Consider the following 20,816-nt stretch of genomic DNA (forward strand, 5'->3'; position numbering starts at 1 on the left):
AAAAACTTTTCTTAAATGTTAGCTTATACAATTTTCTGTAAGGTCAAAAGATTTTCAGGCAAAAGCACTATTTTAGCAAAGAACACCACATGAAGCTATTTAATTTCAGAAAGCTGTACCTGAATGTTCCAGACAGCATAAAGAATATATTCTGGCTCCTAACTGCCAGGTGTAGTAAATAAAAAGGAATAAGAATACATTTATTCTAGGGCCAGAGAGCGAGTACACGGGTTAAGGTATTTGTCTTACACTCAGTTGATCCCAGTTTGATCTCACATGTAGTCCCCTGAGCACAACCATGAGTGACTCCCGGGCACAGAAGCAGGGTATAGCCCTAAAGTACTGCCCAGTGTCGCCTCAAAATGCAACAAAAAAGAGGATGCATTCATAAAAGGTATGTGATCTTGCCATGCACATACCTAGAGGGTAGAAATTCTATACCACTGAATGAAATACACAATCTGAATGTCATAATGAAACTTCAAGTTTGACTCTGGCAGTCAAAATGAAGAGTCACACTAGTCACATCCTTTTCATTAGTAAAAAGGAGGCAGCATGCATTTTAGAAAGCAAAACTTGGATTATATAAAGAAAACCCACAAATTGAGCATTCCTCGGGGACACTGAATTGAACCATAACCCTCAAGAAAACAGGCATTGTGTGGGTGGTACTGAATTACAGCCTCAAAAACACACAAGTAAAACATAAAATGCTGCCCTTTTGGAAGGTATACATTATATATATATATATATATATATATATATATATATATATATCTCAATCACTGTAGCACTGTCTTCCTGTTGTTCACTGATTTGCTCGAGCGGGCCCAGTAATGTCTCTATTGTGAGATGTTGTTACTGTGTTTGGCATATCAAATACATCACGAGTAGCTTGCCAAGCTTTGCTGTGTGGGAGAGATACTCTCGGTAGCTTGCTGGGCTGTCCAAGAGGGACAGAGGAATCGAACCTGGGTTGTCCCGGCCGGCTGCATGCAAGGCAAATGCCCTACAGCTCTGCTATCGTTCCAGCCCATATATATATATATATATATATATATATATATATATATATTCATTTGTGTGTATATATTATATGCCATGCAGCATTCTAAATTAATTACCTGTATGAATTCATTTACTCCTCATGATAAGCTAAAAGGATCATGGCATATTATGATTTCCATTTTACAGATTAGAAACCCTCACACAGAACTTGCCCGGCTTTAATTTCTCACACCACATAAGGTCCCCTGATTCCTTCCAAGAGTGATCCCCGAGCACTGCCAGATATGGCTCAGAAACCAAAATAAATAAATCCTTAGTTCCTCAGAAATACAGTGTCTCAAGAGAAGAGACTAGCAAGACAACTTAATACAATCACTATGTAGCACTGTTCTCCAAAAACACAAGCAAAACTTGTTCCAACAATGGGCTTGTCATTGCATTTACTAAAGTGAGAGGCAAGAGGTTAGAAAAACTAGATTTAAAGCATCTTTAAAACAGGAGGGAGTCAAATAAAAACAAACAAATCAGGAGTCACTAATAATAAAACATGTAATAATAACACCTGATGAGTAATGGGAGTAAATAGTAACACACACCTGAAATAATTGTGTGGATTCAATAGTCAAATAAATGTAGCACTGTAACACTGTCCTCCTGCTGTTCATCGATTCGCTTGAGTGGGCAACAGTAACATCTCCATTGTGAGACTTGTTGTTACTGTTTTTGGCATATTGAATACCTCACGGATAGCTTGCCTGGCTTTGCTGTGCGGGAGGGATACTCTCAGTAGCTTGCCCAGCTCTCTGAGAGGGGTAGAGGAATAGAACCCGTGTTGGCGGTGTACAAGGCAAACGCCCTACCCGCTGTGCTATTGCTCCAGCCCCAGATAAACGTAAGATGCTTAAAACAATACCAGGCGGGGCTGGAGAGATAGCACAGCAGGTAGGGCGTTTGCCTTGCATGCGGCCGACCCGGGTTTGATTCCCAGCATCCCATATGGTCCCCTGAGCGCTGCCAGGAGTAACTCCTGAGTGCAGAGCCAGGAGTAAGCCCTGTGCATCGCCGGGTATGACCCAAAAAGCCAAAAAAAAAAAAACACAGGCAAATAGTCAGCATTTAGTCAATGTCTGCCTGCACAATACATTGTACCTTTCGGGATGCTCAGGTATTCCCAGGATATTTCCCAGAATCTCCACCAGTGCCACGTGGTTTGCAGGATCCTGGGAGGGTCTAATATTTATTCTCTAAACTCTAAGTATATAATGGGTTTGGTCACATGAGTTGCCTTGCCCTTAGCCTCTGAACAGACATGTCAGACACAACCTCTATGCAGAAGTTTGAGCACACAGTGCGTTTTTGCATAGACCTCTCTTTTCCTTCTGCCATCAAAACATGTCCCAAATAGGATGAAAAGACTTGGGAAACCCACACTGGTCTCCCAAAAGCATCCTAACATGATCAAGAAATAAATCTCAGTTCTCAGAAGACACAGAAAGCCCTGATGTTATTTGTTATCATGGAACAGCTGGATAGAGCATTGTATTATGACTAACTTTACTATTTTTGTTACAACAGAAATTCGTTTTGAAAAATATAAACCAACAGGTAAAAATCCTGTATCTTCACAACTGATTTCTCCAGGAGAGCTAAACAGAACTAATAATTACAAGGATATTCTAGAAACGTGAGTAACAAGCTTTTTGTTCTTTACTGTTGCTGCATTTTTCCTTTGCCTAGTAACCAGGTCCCCTGACAAAACCTTACAGACGATGATGAGCATTTTGCTGAGCTCATTTTCCACCTTACGTATCCATTCTCCTTGGGAGCCATCATTTTACGACCTGAAAATAAGGAGAATGCCTCTCTGAGATGTCTCAGGAGCGCGACAGTCTTGTAAAACAAGCTATTTTTCATTTTAACGATGAGAATTCATTAATACAGATATCCTTGTGGTTTATTAATAGATCCCCAGCCATTCTGTTCTCAGGCCTTTGTAGTATCTAAAATACGAGCTTCTAAAAATCATTTTATTTCCTTAGATCAATCATGGCACTTAAAAAAGGCGTTTCCCTCTGTTAGGCAGCTGCGCCATGTTCGTTTCTAGGGACATAAATGCCAAATCAGTGTTACTCTGTTCTTACACCCTGCTAGCAGCTGGACACGAGCTGTCCCTGGCACAGCATATGGTCCCCCAAACCCCACCAGGAGGGGTCCCTGAGCACAGGGCCAGGAGTAAACTGTGAGCACTGCTGGGTGTGGCTCCCTGGAATTCACAAATACACTTTGGCTTATTAAAGAAAAGATTCTCTTCTCTCTCCCTCCCTCTTTCTCCTTTTCTACAAATAAACAAATAAGTGAACACAATGAAAAGTCTCAATTCATTAAATTGCTTTAATCCAGTCTCACACTCTTGAGTGAACACTGCAGTCGTCAACATGCTTTAGAACAGTACTCTTTAAAATATTATTTAGGGGCTGGAGTGATAGCACAGTGCGCAGGGCATTTGCCTTGTACACGGCTGACGCGGGTTCAATTCCCAGCATCCCATATGGTCCCCCAAGCACTGCCAGGAGTAATTTCTGAGTGCATCAGCCAGGAGTAACCCCTCTATTACTTACTGCCGGGTGTGACTCAAAACGCAAAATAACAATAATAATTATAATAATAATGTTAAACATTGTATGACTGAAACACAACCATGAACAGCTTTGTAATGCTCTATATCATGGTGATTCAATAAAATAAAAAAATATATTAAATAAACAGATAAAATATAAACAAAATATTCTTTTTTTTTTTTTTTTGCTTTTTGGGTCACACCCGGCGATGCTCAGGGGTTACTCCTGGCTCTGCACTCAAGAGTTACTCCTGGCGGTGCTCAGGGACCATATGGGATGCTGGGAATTGAACCCGGGTCAGCCGAGTGCAAGGCAAACGCCCTACGCGCTGTGCTATCTCTCCAGCCCCAAACAAAATATTCTTTAAGGAAATACTAATCCAAGTAAAATTCTGAACCCAACAAACTAACAATAAATGAGAAAATAAGTACAATGTTTTCAAAACAGGAAATAGAACTTAAGATACACATGGAGGAAGTTAAAATAATTTTATGGGAGAGTTATCCCTAAAATATTAAAATTAGACAACACAATGGATGGCTTTTAAGATAAACTACACATTACCAAATAAATTCAGAAAGAGGTAGAAAATTAATAATAGACATTTAAAAAATCATTAGGACAATGCGTATGGCACTTGTCTGGCACGTGGCCAACCAAGGTGGGATTCTCGGCACCAGATGTGTTGCCTTGAGCCCCGGAGGGCAAGGGTATTTCTGGGCCAGTGCTGGGAGAAAGCAGGCACACTGGTGATTGGTGTGGTGCTAAAATAATGTACACATGAAAAGAATAATTAACCATACTGTAAATCATGGTACTTTAATCCAAAAGGTAAAGGAAAGAAAGAAATCATCTATACTGCCAGAAGATGCGGCTCAGCAGTGGGGCATTCTCCTTGCATGCATGAGGCCCAGAGAGTTTTTTTTTAATTTTTAAAAATGTTTTATTGAATCACCATAAGATACACAGTTACAGTGCTTTCATGATCCCAAACACCCACCCCTCCATCTGTGTACATTTTTCTCCACCCCATCCCCACCCCTTCTCAGCTGCGTGCCTCTATCTATGATAGGCACTTTTTCCTTTCTCTCTTCTTTTGGACATTTTGGTTTGCAATACAGACACTGAGAGGCCATCATGTTTGGTCCTTAGTCTACTTTCCGCACACATCTCTCATCCCAAGCAATCCCTTCAGCCATCATTGTCATAGTGGTCCCTTCTCCATCCCAACTCCTCACCCCCAGCAGCCTTCCAACCCTGTTCCAACCATGGATCAATTCCCCTGGAGGCCTAGAGTTTGATCCTGGATCTACCCTGCATTAATTGACTGTGTGACTGTGGTTTGAGTTGGCCAAGAATCACCAGCAGTTGCCCCAAGGCCCCCTGAAGACTATTTTGGTGAATTTTTGTCTCTTTGGCGAATTTTTGGTGAATTTTTGTCTCTTTACCCCAAAAAAACCTGCTTGGAGTTTAGCTCTGGCATGTTGGATTTAAACAATTTTAGTGTTGGTGTTAAAAGTTTGGATTTGGCTTTTCATAACACCCTACTTAGTGTCAGTTACCAGAAGTAACAAGAAAAAACTAATAAGAAGTTAAACCTTATCCCTCCTCTCCTTTGGCCCAATTCACAATGATTCCTTTCTCTTTGACTTCTAAAACAAGTATTCTGCCCCAACATAACTTTTATTTGTTCATATAATGATGAACAATAATCTACCCATTCAGCCATCCATCCATCCATGGATTTATTCATCCATCCACACACCCACCCACGCATCCATGCACCCATTCATTCATTTATGCTTGGTTCTATGACTCTCTGTTTTTCAGATGAGTTCAGCAAACTAGGAACAGGCATAGAAAAAACAAATACTGGGGATTCATCCAGTTTCATTTTTGCTGGACTTGCATTATGAAAGTCGAGAGTGTTTAGGATATTGCCAAAAGAGTTACTGTTTATTTTTATTTAATTTATTTTGCTTTTTGGGTCACACCCAGCGATGCACAGGGGTTACTCCTGGCTCTGCACTCAGGAGTTACTCCTGGTGGTGCTCAGGGACCATATGGGATGCTGGGAATCGAATCCAGGTCTGTCTCATGCAAAGCAAACACCCTACCTACTATACTATCGCTCCAGCCCCAGGAGTTACTATTTAGAATGGGCAATGGATTGAAAACAAGGCTGGGAGAGTTGAGAGATAGGGAGGCAGTGGATTATTCAGAAGAATAACTCTATGTAAGATAACTCTATGACCAGGTTTTCAGGATAATTTCTCCTTATCTTTCATTGTTTGTGACTATAAATACATCTTTTCAAAGAACAGAAATATTTCCATGCACAACTAACTATAAAATATAGGATGCTGGTGTAGTTATATAAGGAATATAATCAATGGTAGAGGGAAATTCCATCAATCATACTTAAGGAATGTTTGTGTGTATAATAAAGTATGAAAGGCTTCAGAGACTGGAGTTATTTAAACAGTAAAACAAACACAAATAGCAAACGGTAAGCATATGGGACACCAACTAATAACCAAGCAACACTTATTAGACAGTGTGCCTGCACACATTCACTCAGGGTTACCTGCTGTCTGCTGTGGTCCAGAGGAAAAGATAAGGCCAGCTCATTGCCACACATCCCACCAACCCCAGTTCAAATCCCCAGCACCATAATATGGCCCCCTAAGCAGCACGAGGGTATGGCCCCCAAACTTCCAACAAATAAATAAAAGACAAGGTTGATGAACACTAACAGAGTCTAAGAGACTCACAAACTTCTAGCCCTCAGTTAAACACTGGAGAGACCAGGGTTGTAGCTCAAGCAGCATACAGAAGTTTTCCCACCATAGCTTCTCACTGAAATTCTGAGGAAAAGGGGGCCTTGGGAAAATTGTTACCCCACCGTTATATTAAAAAAGCAAAATATCTGACATAACAATACTTCTGAAAACAAGCTGACACTGGGAATATACCAGGAACCACTGGCGCATCCTCACGCTTGAATGTGGCTTAAGAAATACAAACTGCAGTGCTGAAGTCAGTATGTTAAAACTACACCCTTGTTTCAAATTTTCTTATTCTTTAAAATGTCACTCATGGGCAGAAAGACAGTAAAGGGCCTGGAGAGAGTGGTCAACAGGCTGAATACATGCTTTGCAATGGGAGGCTTGGGTTCGATCCCCTGCACTGCATGAACCACTGAGCATTACTCCGGAGTAGCTCCCAAAAACCACTGGTGTGGCCCCCAAATTAAAAGTGAAGCGAACCAGAAGTGACATAAGGAAAGATGTTTGCCCGCTGTTGAACTCCTGTGGAAGAGACATATGAAATTGAGGAAAACGGAGAAACAAAGATATTCCTCAATCCAGCTTGATCAGCAATACAGCTGATTGTCTATTTTATTCTCTGCCATCAACAGGAGTGGAAGAGGGTATGATTAATAAGTGCTACCAACATCAAGAATGCCTTTCCTGCCTTTATTGGACTGGCAAAATGCCCGCTGGTATAGGCTGATTTATCCACAGTGTTATGCAATTAAGTCATGATTAATCATTTCTAGACTTTGCACCAAAGAACTATTTTTGCAGCCCTTAGATTATATTTATTCTGCCTGGCTATAGTAAATTGTGTCAGCCAATTCAGTTTAATCTTTATATGCATTTAATCTGGATCACTTTTTTAACTGTCTACTGTACGTTTCTGGTAGGGTTTGAAAGGAGGCAGGACTCTGTTGTATTGACTACAACACTTTGACTGGAACAAAGCTTGACAGAGAAAAAAATGTTCTCTATATATTTGTTGAATTTAATTACATTTTATCTTATTACACATTCACAGCTAAGCCAAACAAGTATTTGTTAATTGACTAATTAATTGATAGGTGGAGGATAGAGAAAACAAATTTAAAATAAAAGTGGCATCTTAACTAATACCAAAATAGCTAAAATCACAACATCAACAACAAATATGCAGTTCCTTTAAGAATGACATTTAAAAAAAAACAAGAAAATTCTTGCCCACTCATCCTTTACTTCTACTTTTACTGTTCTTTGCACTTTTCGTATCTATAAATTACAGCTCTATTGTAACCTAGCATTCTCAGTACAAAGGGCAAAATCCATTTTGATTCATTACTGATTGCTCTTGGTTCTAAGTGATCCATTTCAAGTAAAAAACAGGTTTTTCACATTATAGAAATGAGGAATTCTTGGAACACGCATTGTGTGCATTCTACTGAGTTCTGAAAGCATGATTTAGCAAGAGAGTATAGCCTACAAAGAAACCAAACATCCAACAGCTTCCTGTTGTACTGACAACTATGGCAAGGTGGGCCATCTATTCAAGTGCTTTGTTATATAGGGCCAAAAGTAATGGGTGCATCTTGGTCTTACAAACTTCCCTTAACTTTACCCCACTAGTTCAGTGGCACACACTATAGTATACATTTGCCTTAGAAGCTCAAATCTGGACTTCTTACTAATTGAAAGGGAAGAGAAAGGAAATTCAAAGGAAGTCACCTTATCACTTAAACTAAGAACTGCCTAGTGACCACCGATTGTCCAATCTTATGCAGAAAAAGGTGTCTATCCCCCAGAAACCTATATAGTATGGCCAGCTTCTACTGAAATCATTACAGAACAATGAGAAGCAGAATATAAGCAAGGATGAGAGTGAGAGGGATCAGAATAGAGAAGAAATCAAAACTCAGCACCCCATGGATGAGCTGTCTTAATGGACAAAAATGTAGGATTTAAATTGGTGTAGAGGAATGGAAAAAGAACAAAACCTAAGAATTTATTCTATTTGCGATGAAATACTTTCAAGAGTCAACACTGAAGCTGATCTCCCTCAGAGTAGGTGAACAATCCCTTGAGAGATCTGCCTTCCAAAATCATATATAATTTACACTCTGGCTTCTGAGCCCCAACATTTTGAAGCCCTGAAATTGCTACAATAACTAAGGGTTAGAGAAGAGAGCCCACAGTTGAATCATACCCAACAAAATACTGACTCTGATCACTGGTGAACTGCTACTTCACTGCAACCTTTATGGATGTCAGCACCCTTGGGTGAGGGTGACTGGTCTTTGCAGAATGTTCCTACCTATGCTAGTTCTCTAGTATGGTGGTTCCCAAATGTGGGCAACGTGGAGTTATTTTAGGGAATCCCAGTAGATTCATGTAAGCACCAAGTATTCTCTAAATCCCAGGCTGAATAGATTACATATATTATACATTCCACGCAAAGATAATTTCATGTTCCAATGTGTTTGCTTACCACTGCAGTTCATTTTTTAAAATAATGGAATTCAAGACCATTTTTACTTCACTATAATTATCTATGGATTCTTTGAGCAACTTAGACAGATGTCCCCATCTCCCTAAGTGGGGCAAATGCAAAGTAAAGAAGCACAGATACAAAGTGGGGTGGGGGTAAGGTGGCGGGTGGGTGGAAGGTGCCGAAAAAGCCTTCCAGATAAAGGTGAAGTCAGGACCAGAGACAGGCAGGCATGACTGAGAAGGTGCTTGCTTTACCAGCAGCTGACCCAAGTTCAATCCCAGCACACATATGGTCCCCTGAGCACTGCCAGGTGTCACTCTTGAACAAAGAGACAGAAATAGCCCCTGAGCACAACCAGATATGACCCAATCTTACCCCCGCTCCTAAAAAAGAGGGAAGGTGTTCCAAAATCTGAGTATTTTCTCTAAAAATCTTTTCACTTGGGGCCAGAGAGATAGCAAAGGGTAAGGCTTTCGCTCTGCATGCAGCCAACACAGTTCAATCCTCAGCACCTCAGTGGTCCCCTTAGCACTTCCAGGAATGATCCTTGAGCATTAATCCAAGAGGATGCCCTGAGTACCACTGGGTGTGGTCCTAAAATAACAACAAAAATACAAACAAAAGACAGGGTAAGAATGACAACAGTCCTGGAACAAAATAATGCTTTTTTAGGTAAAATATTCTGAAACTAAGACTTGAAAGAAATGGAATTTTTTAAGACATTATTTGGGTGGTTTTTGTTTTTTATGTTTTGTTCAAAAACTTAAAGTTCTGATATAAACTTAAAAAAATGAATGAATTGGAATTGATTGGCAAAAAATAGAGAAAGAAAAATGAGTATTAGAAATGAGAAAGCATATGACCCACTCAAAACCCTGAGACCAGGTCAACTGCTTGACATCTTGTCAGTGAGAGGAGAACCACGGTTAAGAGACGGGGCTGGAGGCAGGAGTGGGGGCCAATGAGTCCAAACTTCATTCTAAAAGCAGTGAAAAAAAACCCAGATATTTGATGAAAGATGGAGGAGAGAAGACTGGGTCACAAAAATCCTCCTTTCCCCCTAGGGATAGTCTTGGCTTTGTGCTTAAGGGTCATTCCTGGCAGTGACAGGGTACCAACTGGGGTCAGCTGCATGACAGTAAGCACCTTAGCTGCTATAGTATCTCACTAGCCTAACAGAACAGTTCTGAAGTAGAGGACAGATGTCATCTTTTTAAGAAAATTCACACTGAGAAGTGTCTTCTGGATATAGGAACAGGGAGATATTTAGTGACCAGGTAATGGCTGTGTTGTAGGCTGAAGCACAAGTCAAGTGGGTGAGAAGTCCATTTACCCTGGTAAAGCAACAGAAAATATTGTTCAACTGTTACACACGAGGTGCTAGACAATTGACAAGTGACAATTCTTTTGTAAAAGAATACAAAATCTGTTTATTTTATATTTCAATCTACCTAGATGTCCTTAGTTCTGAAAATGATGAGGCAGATACAGACGGATTAATAGGAACAGATGAAATAAAATGGACATTAAGAGGTAGAAAGGGAGATCTATTAAATTTAGACCTTAAAAGATTTTAAGCCAAGGTTAAAATTACAACTGGTTGTTAACAAGAGATAACCCCCCAAAAAATTAAGTCACTTAAGACATTGATTTTTATTTTTAAAAAAATCTTGCTCTAAACATTTCCATCCTGCAACACTACTGGAGACGCAGGGTTACTTCATTTCCCTTTATGGCTACAGTTCCATAGAAAGACATGATTTGTACATGTCGCATAACCCACGTAAGTAAACCATATGCTCTTGAAATCAGTTACTTCTGCAAGATCAGTCTCATGCTTAATAATTCACAGGGGTCCCTCAGGTACTGCTCAGAGAGAAGCTCCCTCAGGACTGCCCGAGAGCCAAGGGCAAATGGATGTTTTCTCTTTGTCCTTCTGGTGCGCCATATGCTTGATTCAATCACTTTACAACTCTGTCCCATTCATCTCGCTAGCCCGGTGCCTGGCACCCTGCCAGAACATTCCCTGATCATCAAACTGGGATCCCCGGGACACCATCCCGTCGGGCCCACGGAGCCGGCATCCACGTGGTGGCAGCAGCTCACAGCGCAGCCGAGCAAGGAGGAAGTACAAAGGGCTTCTAGAGAAGCAGATTTACAAGCCTCAGAAAATAAGGCCAAGTAAAGCTAAATCTGCGAACCCTCCCTCCCCCCACTTCCCTTTAACTGCTCCACCCCAGCCCAGGGCCCCGGCCTCCACAGCACAAGGCTGCATCTTCACTCACAGTCAGATGACACCTGTCACGGAAAGCGCAAGAACCAAGTTTTGTCCGTTGATGAAACGATTCAGCGGGGATGTCTGAGTTTTTTAAGGAACACTGCCAGCTATCTTTGATAAGTCTTTTGGAATATGAAAAAAAAATAACTGCGAGTTTCAGAAATTTTATGCTGGGCCAGAAAAAGAGCTCCATGGGCTGGGTACTGGCTCAGAAGGTAGGAGACCCAGTCTCCAGCCCCATCTTATGCTCCCCCAGGCACCATAGGGGGATCCACAAGCCAAAACAACAGCAATGATTACTTATCTCTGTGGACTTGAACAATTTTAATCAGCATCACCAAGTTTATCATTTATTTGTTTATTTATTTTTGGGTCACACCTGGCGATGCACAGGGGTTACTCCTGTCTCTGCATTCAGGAATTACTCCTGAGGGTGCTCAGGGAACCATATGGGATGCTGGGGATCGAACCCGGGTCAGACACGTGCAAGGCAAACGCCCTACCCACTGTACTATATAGCTCCAGCCCCTTATTATTTATTTTAAAGTAGCCCTGATTGAGTGATAGTCACAGACTTTAGCCCAATTTTTTTCATTATATAGACAATGTTATGTAAGAGTCACAGAAACTTAAGGAATATTTGAATGTCTTATTTATGCTGGCTGGAGCGATAGCATAGCAGGTAGGGCGTTTGCCTTGCACACAGCCGACCAGGGTTCGATTCCTCTGCCCCTCTCGAGAGCCCAGCAAGCTACCAAGAATATCTTGCCCACATGGCAAAGCCTGGCATGCTACCCATGACGTATTTGATATGCCAAACACAGTAACAACAAGTCTCACAATGGAGACATTACTGGACCCACTCAAGCAAATCAATGAACAACGAAAGGACAGTGCTATTTATGCTATGATGTATCCATTTCACAAAAATCAAAATGGATATACATGCGGAATTGATTTTTCAGTGACTACATCACCAAACCCAGTTGATGGCGATCTCGTCACCTTTGTCGAGTGGCATTTACAGGGCTGGAGAGAGAGTACATTAGGCAGGACACTTGCCTTGCACTAGACTGACCTGAGTTTGTTCGGTGTCACCCTTTGGAGTGATCTCTGAGCACAGAGCCAGGACTGTCCTCTGAGCACCACCCAGTGTGACCCCAAACTAAACAAAATACAAAAGGAAGCATTTAGAGTCCTGGATGAAGGACTTGCCAGCAAACTAACTCATTAGAAGACCAGGCATCTGAGCAGAGACTTCCGGGTCAGCAGTAACTCGGGATTCTTTCACACCAGAGGGGTGACACAGGATCTCTGCTCCACCCTGATAAAGCATTGGACCTGTGTTCTCAGTGGCTCAAGGACACGCTTTGCTGAGCACATCTTTCCCTAAGAAAAGTAGCAAATTGAAGACATCTATTATTTTATACTTTCTTTCTAACCAGTTTTGGTTAAAAATCATTCCCTGATTGGCCTGTATTTTAAGCAGCCTTCATTTTTCCATCATTGTTTAACTTCCAGTCCCCTCCACCTCTCCACACAACACCACCACCACAGAGAGAGAGAGAGAGAGAGAGAGAGAGAGAGAGAGAGAGAGAGGAAGGGAGAGAGAGAGAGAGAAAGGGAGAGAGAGGGAGGGAGGAGAGAGAGGATATTTAATAACGCTGATAAGATGGGACAGTGACATCATCCTTCATTCTAGGGTGGACCTATACTTCATTCGATCTCTCCCACTTACAAGAATATACTAGAGGGGAAAACCATGGAAAATAACATTTGCCTCTTCCACCCACTGACATCAAGGACCAAGTAACAGTGTTTCTATTTGCAAACCAAAGACCTAAGGCCGGCTTTGCCGTGCGGTACCTGGGAGGGGGCTGTGAGTCCTGAGGCTGCAGGATGGTGGAGGGGAGTTGAGATTTAACAAGGCTCTCTAGAGCTAAGGTCCTAAGGCTTTGCAGAATTGCTGGGTTTCTGCAGAGTCACCCAATAAAAGTACAAATGACTCAGGACATCCAAAGCCTGCTCAACAGACGCTACCCACTGACCACTGACAGCGTCTCATAAAGCCAGACAGTCTGCCCAGCTACCTACTGTATAGGAGTTAAGGTGACAAGAGGAACAGCAAGAAAATTTCACAGGCACAGGTAGAAAAGTTTCATCATCTAAACTAACTTCCCAAAACATTACATGTGGGCTTTGCCTCATGAAAACGTTAGCCACCTTTCAGATTAAATACGAAGGCCTGGAGAAAGCAAGAACATGATATTCTCAAATAAATTTCAGTCACAAAGAAAGCCAACATTTTTTAAGACTCAAATATCGGGTGTCCCGTTTCCATGAACTTTCATTCTTAAACTAAAAATCCACTTTACTGAAGAGGGTTTTAGAAAACTGAAAGCTGGCCATTCTTTTTATTTGAAAGTCTTTTTTCTTGCTACATTACAGAAATCATGGTAAGGAAGAAAGGAAGGTAGTCAGTTCTTTCTCATGAGAATAAAACAAACATAAGAAGTAACAAGTGTTGGCAAGGACATGGGGGAAATGACTCTTTGAGCACTGTGGGGAGAACCTAAATTGGAGTGGCGACTGTGAGATACGGCATGGGGCCTGTTCAAATAAATGATAATAAAATGACTATAGAATCCAGCATTTCTTGCTTCTGGAAATTAGCCCAAAGAAAACAAAGAAAGCTAGCCTAAAAAAGTGCTTCCCACACACACATCACCACCACCACCACACACACACACACACACACACACACACACACACACACACACACTCATTGCAGCAATAATTACAAGAACCAAGACATGAAGCAACCGAAGTGGCCATTAGGGGATAAATTTTTAAAACCTGTAGTATTTGTATACAAAAACCCATTTTTTCAGCCACAAAAAGAATGAAAGTTTTTTTATCTGCAACAAGAGGGATGGACCTGGAAAGCATTGTGCTAAATGAGGCAAATCAGACAAGAAAAACACCTTATGATCTCACATCACTGTCACTGTCACTGTCATCCTGTTGTTCATCAATTTGCTCAAGCGGGCCCAGTAATGTCTCCATTGTGAGACTTGTTACTGTGTTTGGCATATTGAATACGCCACGGTAGCTTGCCAGGCTGAGATACGTGAGGGCGAGATACTCTCAGTAGCTTGCCGGGCTCTCCGAGAGGGGTGGAGGAATTGAACCCGGCTAGGTCAGGCCAGCTGCGCGCAAGGCAAACGCCCTATGGCTGTGCTATTGCTCCAGGCCCATCTATGATCTAAAATAAAACAAACTCCTGGACACAAGTCACAAACTGGTAGTTGCAGAAGGCAGGGGTTGGGAGGGAGGGCAGACAAAATGAGAGAAAGAAAGTGGTCAAAATATACAAACTTGGAGTTAAGAAATTAAGTCATGGGGATGGGGGACTGTATTTACACTGCTGCATGTTTGAGGGTTGCTAAGAGGAAATCTTAGATGTTTCCAACATAAAAAATTGTAACCAAGTGGGTAATATATATCAAATAGATTTATTGTGATCATTTCATAAATCATGTAGATATCAAAGCATTTTGTTGCAAACCTGAACAATTATAATGTTACATATAAGTAAACATTAAAAAGTTTATTTCTGAAACAAAGTAAGACTAAGCTTTGGTCTTCTTCCTGCTAGTTCAGAGTCTTAAGGAAGTCATGTAAACTTCACTGATTTCACACTCTTTGCAAAACTAAGTGGCAGGCTTTGGACATAAACTGGTATTACAAGTTTTCTTATAATATTTATGGGCTAGGGGAGGCAGAGAAAGTACAGCAGGTTCTTGCCTTGCATGCAATGAACCAGGGCTTAATCACTTTGATCCCCAGTACAACACACAGTCCCCTAGCCCTGCATGCCAGGAGTGAATCCTGAGCACAGACCCAGGAGTAGACTTGAGCACACCACTGGGTGTTACCCACAAACAAACAAATCTAGGGGGTGTGATGTAGCTCAGCTGTAATGTACTTGACTTGCATATGTGAGGCTCTGGATTCAATCCCTAGCAGTGAAAAAGGAAGGAATAAAGGAAGGAAGGAAGGGAGGGAGGGACGGAGGCAGGGAAGGAGGGAGGGAGGGAGGGAGGGAGGGAGGGAGGGAGGGAGGGAGGGGAAAGAAAGAAAGAAAGAAAGAGAGAGAGAGAGAGAGAAAGAAAGAAAGAAAGAAAGAAAGAAAGAAAGAAAGAAAGAGAAAGAGAAAAGAGAGAAAGAAAGAAAGAAAGAAAGAAAGAAAGAAAGAAAGAAAGAAAACTAGACTTAAAGTTCAAGGACTTGACAAAGTTGTATATAAAACATTTTGAGTATGAGATTTTTTTAGAGTTAAAATGAACTTCAATCATTTTTTTTAATGAACTGAAATTCAAGGCTGACTAAGAAAACACTGGTTAAGATTATTTCTATGTAACCGGAGAGATAGTACAAAGATTACAGCATGAGCCTTGCACGTGGCTGAGTCTCATCCCTGGCATCACGGATGGTGTTCTGAGTCCCTTCAGAAGTGACTCCTGGGTGCAGAGCCAGAAACAGCCCCTGAATACTGCCAGGTGGGAGTCAGCACCTCCTCCTCTCCCCCTCTGCCCCCTACACACCAATTTTAAAACACAAGGGAGAAAATAAAGAAAACCTTTTCAAATAATACCATCTAATACATGAAGAAACAGTAACAGTTAAAGCATCACCATTTTGCTGATTTAGACAAGAATGTAATAACTGATTGAGACAAGGATCATCAATGGACAAAAGAACCACTGGGAAGTAATCCATTCATGGTCTCAAAGTCTCACTGATCACAGTCCTTACTACCAAGGTTTCCATTTCCTGCCCCAGGAATGGAACAGATTCTACTTTATTCTAAGAATAAATGAACTAAGAATATTATACTATTATAAAATATTCTAAGAATAAGATAAAATAGACTATGAATAAATGAATAGAGCAGTCAGTATTCTACTAAATGGGGTCATGGGGATTAATTTAATTAAACATCTGCGACCTCAGGAATTTTCAAGGAGTCAGGACACAGCAGTTAATATACCTGCAACATCATCTGATAATTATTTGAGGATACAGAAGGTCTACCTAGATCCCTTCTACCTAGGTCCCTTTATTGGTGCTGTGAATATAAAATGTAAACTTAGGCCCCAAACAGCACACAGAGATAGGTTCACTCTCAGCACAGAGATTGTTTCACAGTGCCCAACAGTTCCACTTACAGATATCACATGTCCACAACTGTTCTCCTTACCCAAAGGCGAGGGAAGAGGACACACAAAATTCTACGTCATGCCCTGCTGGGTGTGGCCCAACCTCTCCCAAATAAATATCATAATGTAATGAAAGAGACTTGAGAAAACTAGCAACTAAATGCAACGTTAGGATATTATTTGGATCCTAACTCAAAGAGGGCAATTCTAAAACTACACTTATGAAATAGAAAGATGTGACTCATAAATAGATTTAGATATTGTCACTGTCACTGTCACTGTCCTCTAGTTGTTCATTGATTTGCTCCAGTGGGCCCAGTAACACTGTGAGACTTCTTACTGTGTTTGTCATATTGATTATTTTAAATTTTCAGGTGTGATACTGAGATGAAGACTGCATTTTAAAGACTCACTTTCTGAGAAATACATACTGTAGAATTTACAGATAAAAAGAGATAATATTTCAAATCCACTTTAAAATATACCAGTGAGAATTAACAGCACCTTAGGCCGGAATGGGACAGCGGGGTTGAGAGGAAACAGGGTCATCTTGTGTTGGAAGCTGCAGAATCTGGGAGGTGGATTTTCAAAGGCTCACTACAATGCTCTCTCTCCTTCAGTGACAGATTAGCACAAATTGTGAGCTAGTCAGGATGCATGGTTATTCAGGCTCTGCATTTATAAATAACTGATTTTATTTTTTATTCACTTTTATTAATTTGATATTATCATTTAATTATATTATTGTATATTATATCATTACTTGCTTGTTACTGCTAAGTGTCTCAGGGACATCCAGAGTACCATAGAGAGTGGTTGATAGGGAGAAAAGTGCCTGGTTTCTCCATGACTCCGCATTCTCATGTGAAAAATGTGAATCACGTAAGTGCCCGGCTCACCTGTCATCTGCAAAAAAGCAGAGGAACCACTGAATAGAGATGAGGAGCTTTGCTGCCATGAAAACTTCAGCTGGGCGGGATGTCCACCAGCACTGGCTGGAGAATAAATAGCCTTTGAGATGAGCAGGGGGTTGGTTGGGGGCCCAGCAGAGACAGAGTGATGCAACAGTTCATACATATTCTAGAAGTTTCTTAGGAAACCCATTCATGCAAGAGAGTGGCAAGCACATGAGATTGAGGAACATACAATGAACAAACATTGCGTGTACAGAAAATGGCAGACAAACATCATCTAGGGGATGCTTTAGTAGGGCAGGGAGATGAAAGTAGAGAACAATTTGATGTGTCGTTCTCCACTGGCTGGTACTGGCTGGCCCGGAGCCTGGGGTCCTTATCAGGGCAAAGGTGTGGAACATCTTGGCCCAGTCAGAGCCAGCAGAACACAAGCGAGCAGCCTCTCCCAGAGGCAAGTTGTCACACCTTCCAAACTATAAGCCTCGGGCCAGCACGTTTCAGCTTCTCACCCAGGAGAACCTTCCATTCTCAGATGGAAAGAAAAGGGATAAAGCTGCAAAAAACTTTGCCACACCATGCCCACAGAGTATACTCAGAAGTGTCTTACTTATTAAGTGGCACTCAATAAAGGTTAGCTACTATTACTATTAACATTCAACAGTTGATCATATTAAAACAAAATCTGATTTAAACTCCACTGCCTCTGAAAATCTTATAGAAGATCGCCTTAATTTGATAGCCATTAAGCACTTTAATACCATGGCAGAACTCCTAAAATTTAATGTATGTGACACATCTATACTTCTAACAGTGTAAGGAAACATTATGTTCCTTCCTATTAATTGAAAATAAATAAATAAAATCCACCAAGATGCAGAATGGCAAGAACTCACCCCAGCTGCCCTTTCGTGAACTAATTTATTTTGGAAACATATTTTATCCTCAGGCAATCCATCACCAATATTCATCTGTGACGTAAAGTCACACCATGCTAAGCAGGCCAGAAAATGCCTATCGGGTTGACTTACCATGAGCTGTCGCTACTGTTGAGGCTCTGAAACATAATAAAGCTCAAGTTTCAAAAGTAGAGATGACCTCCTGTCTCCTCTGACAGTGTCTTTGTGACATGGCTGATGTTCCCGAGATACACGAATCAGATGGAAACAGCAGGCAACAGGAAATAATGGGAAATGACTGAACCCCCTCCCCCAGCTGCTCCTCCTGGGGGACGAGGGCACAGAGTCTGCTCTTCATCAGTGCAACCCATGACCAATGGGCATGAGGAAGGGAAATCCCCACAAACAGCTCAAGATCTGGGGTGTCTCAAGGACAATGGAAGTGGTCTGCTCTAGGGGTAGACAATAAGGTGACACCGTTTATGAGAATGCATGTGTCTATCTGTCTGGTGGGGGTGGGGTGACAGGACTGAGCTCAGGCCTGGCTCTGTCTGGTGAGAATTTTATACCATAAACTGACTAAAACTCAGTCTTCTCTTATGTTCTCATCATCATCATCATGCACTCAAAACAATGTCAGTGATAAAATATTCCTCCCCCCAAAAGTATTTTTAGTCAAAATGCTAAAGAATTGTTGCAATGTCAGGTTTTAATAATCACATATGGAAGAATCACTTCAGTGCCTACTTTTGGTTACCACTATTAAACATAGATTTTCTATGTAAACCAGCGAGGGGCATGGCCACTGTCACATCTGTGCAAGCACCTACAGTCTGCGGTGGCTCAGAATTCTGAGACTGGCTTCAGAGTTCATGTCATCCCACACAGGCTACATATTCCCACACTTAAACAACAGATTCTGCACTAAAATAAGCAATGGAGGACAAAGAGAGAGCTCAAGGAACTAAACACATGCAAAGCACACACTGCATGAGGGAGGCCTGGGTTTGATCCTGGTACCATGGGACCCCTAAGCACCACCAGAAGTAACTTCTAAACACAGAGCTCAAAGTAGCACCCAAGCATCACAGGGCATCACCCAAACCATAAATTAATACAAAAATAAAGTCAAATAAGCAATGATAGTCCAGTGGTTGCAAAATGAGGAAAAAGAACGTAGGAGTTTCATTTCTCATTTATATAGCCATTTGAATTTCTACATTCACATTTTTACAGGGGTCATTCTCAGTACAAAAGGATGCTATGGGAATGGGCGTGATCCACATAGGAGCAGAGTGGGAAACGCAGGGACTGATGGCTTGGTGCTCAGGGGTGCTGGGGGCAGCGGATGTATTTCCTCTACTTTGCCAAGCCTCACAATGATTGAGGAATGTCAACCATAATTATTATGAAGACCACTTCCCAATACAAGGAAGTATGGGGGGGGGGATAGTGCAGGAGGGTAGGTCAGTTGGCTTGCACATGGATGACTTGAGTTCAATCCCCAGTACCACATATGGACACCTGAGCCCTGCCAGGCTGATTCTTGAGCACAGAGCCAAGAGTAAGCCCTGAGCACTGCCAGGTGTGGCCCCACAGTAAATCAAAATGAAATAATATTACCACTGAACTCAGACAACTTGCCTGGCCTGCAGCTGCAATGGCCATAACCCCAGTTCAAATCCCCAACCCCACACATGTCCCCCGGATGTTGTCAGAGGGTCACTCCTGAACACAAAGCCAGGAATCATCCCTGTGCACTGTCATGTGTGGCGCAACAAAAAAGCCAAACAAAACATAAATGTAGTAGGTAATACTCTGTCATTCATACTCTTCAGTTCTGCAATTAATCTTAGTAAAATTACAAAACCCAATGTATAAAGGACAAATATCAAAAGTGGTAATATTGACTACCACTGTTTTTAGCTGTGAAATGCAAGAACACAAAAATCTTGATGTGTGTGTGTCTGTGTGTGTCTGTGGGTTTTTTTCCTGTGTGTGCAAGCTACTGAGAGTATCTCGCCCGCACAGCAAGGCCTGGCAAGCTACCCGTGAGATATTCAATATGTCAAACACAGTAACAACAAGCCTTACAATGGAGACATTACTGGGTCCACTAGAGCAAATCAATGAACAACAGGAGGACAGTGACAATGACAGTGTGTGAGAGATTACACGTATATGCCAAACACATATTTAAAAGGCACTCACAGCACAAGAGTTAAAAGCTTTGCCTTACACTTGGTCATCCCAAGTTCTAGCCCAGCACCACCAGGAGCCCAGAGCTGGGAGCACAGAGATGAGTATCCCTTGACCACTGCCAGATGTGGACCCCAAACCAAAATAAATTAAATCAATAAGAGGCCTCAAATCAAATAGATAATTGCTTTCCACAAAATAAGTATTAAATAAGACCCAACGGAGTACTATTATTGATGGTACTCAATGATGGGTCACACAGAATATTTACCACCACTCTCTTAGTCATATACTTCTGGGGTTTTTTTTTTGTTTATTTGCTTTTCTTTTCTTTTCTTTTTTTTTAATTTTTGTTAGTGAAACACCATGAGGTACAGTTGTGGACATTACAAGTTTTT

At 41.5% G+C, this 20,816-nt stretch overlaps 1 protein-coding gene across 1 annotated transcript in view; it reads right to left on the reverse strand.

Annotated features, from left to right (window-relative positions):
• Positions 1–20,816, reverse strand: part of CRACD (capping protein inhibiting regulator of actin dynamics) — a 229,967-nt gene that overhangs the window by 146,034 nt on the left and 63,117 nt on the right.

This window comes from Sorex fumeus, unplaced genomic scaffold (genome assembly GCF_029834395.1).
Source record: "Sorex fumeus unplaced genomic scaffold, SorFum_2.1 ptg000013l, whole genome shotgun sequence".
Lineage (NCBI taxonomy): Eukaryota > Metazoa > Chordata > Mammalia > Eulipotyphla > Soricidae > Sorex > Sorex fumeus.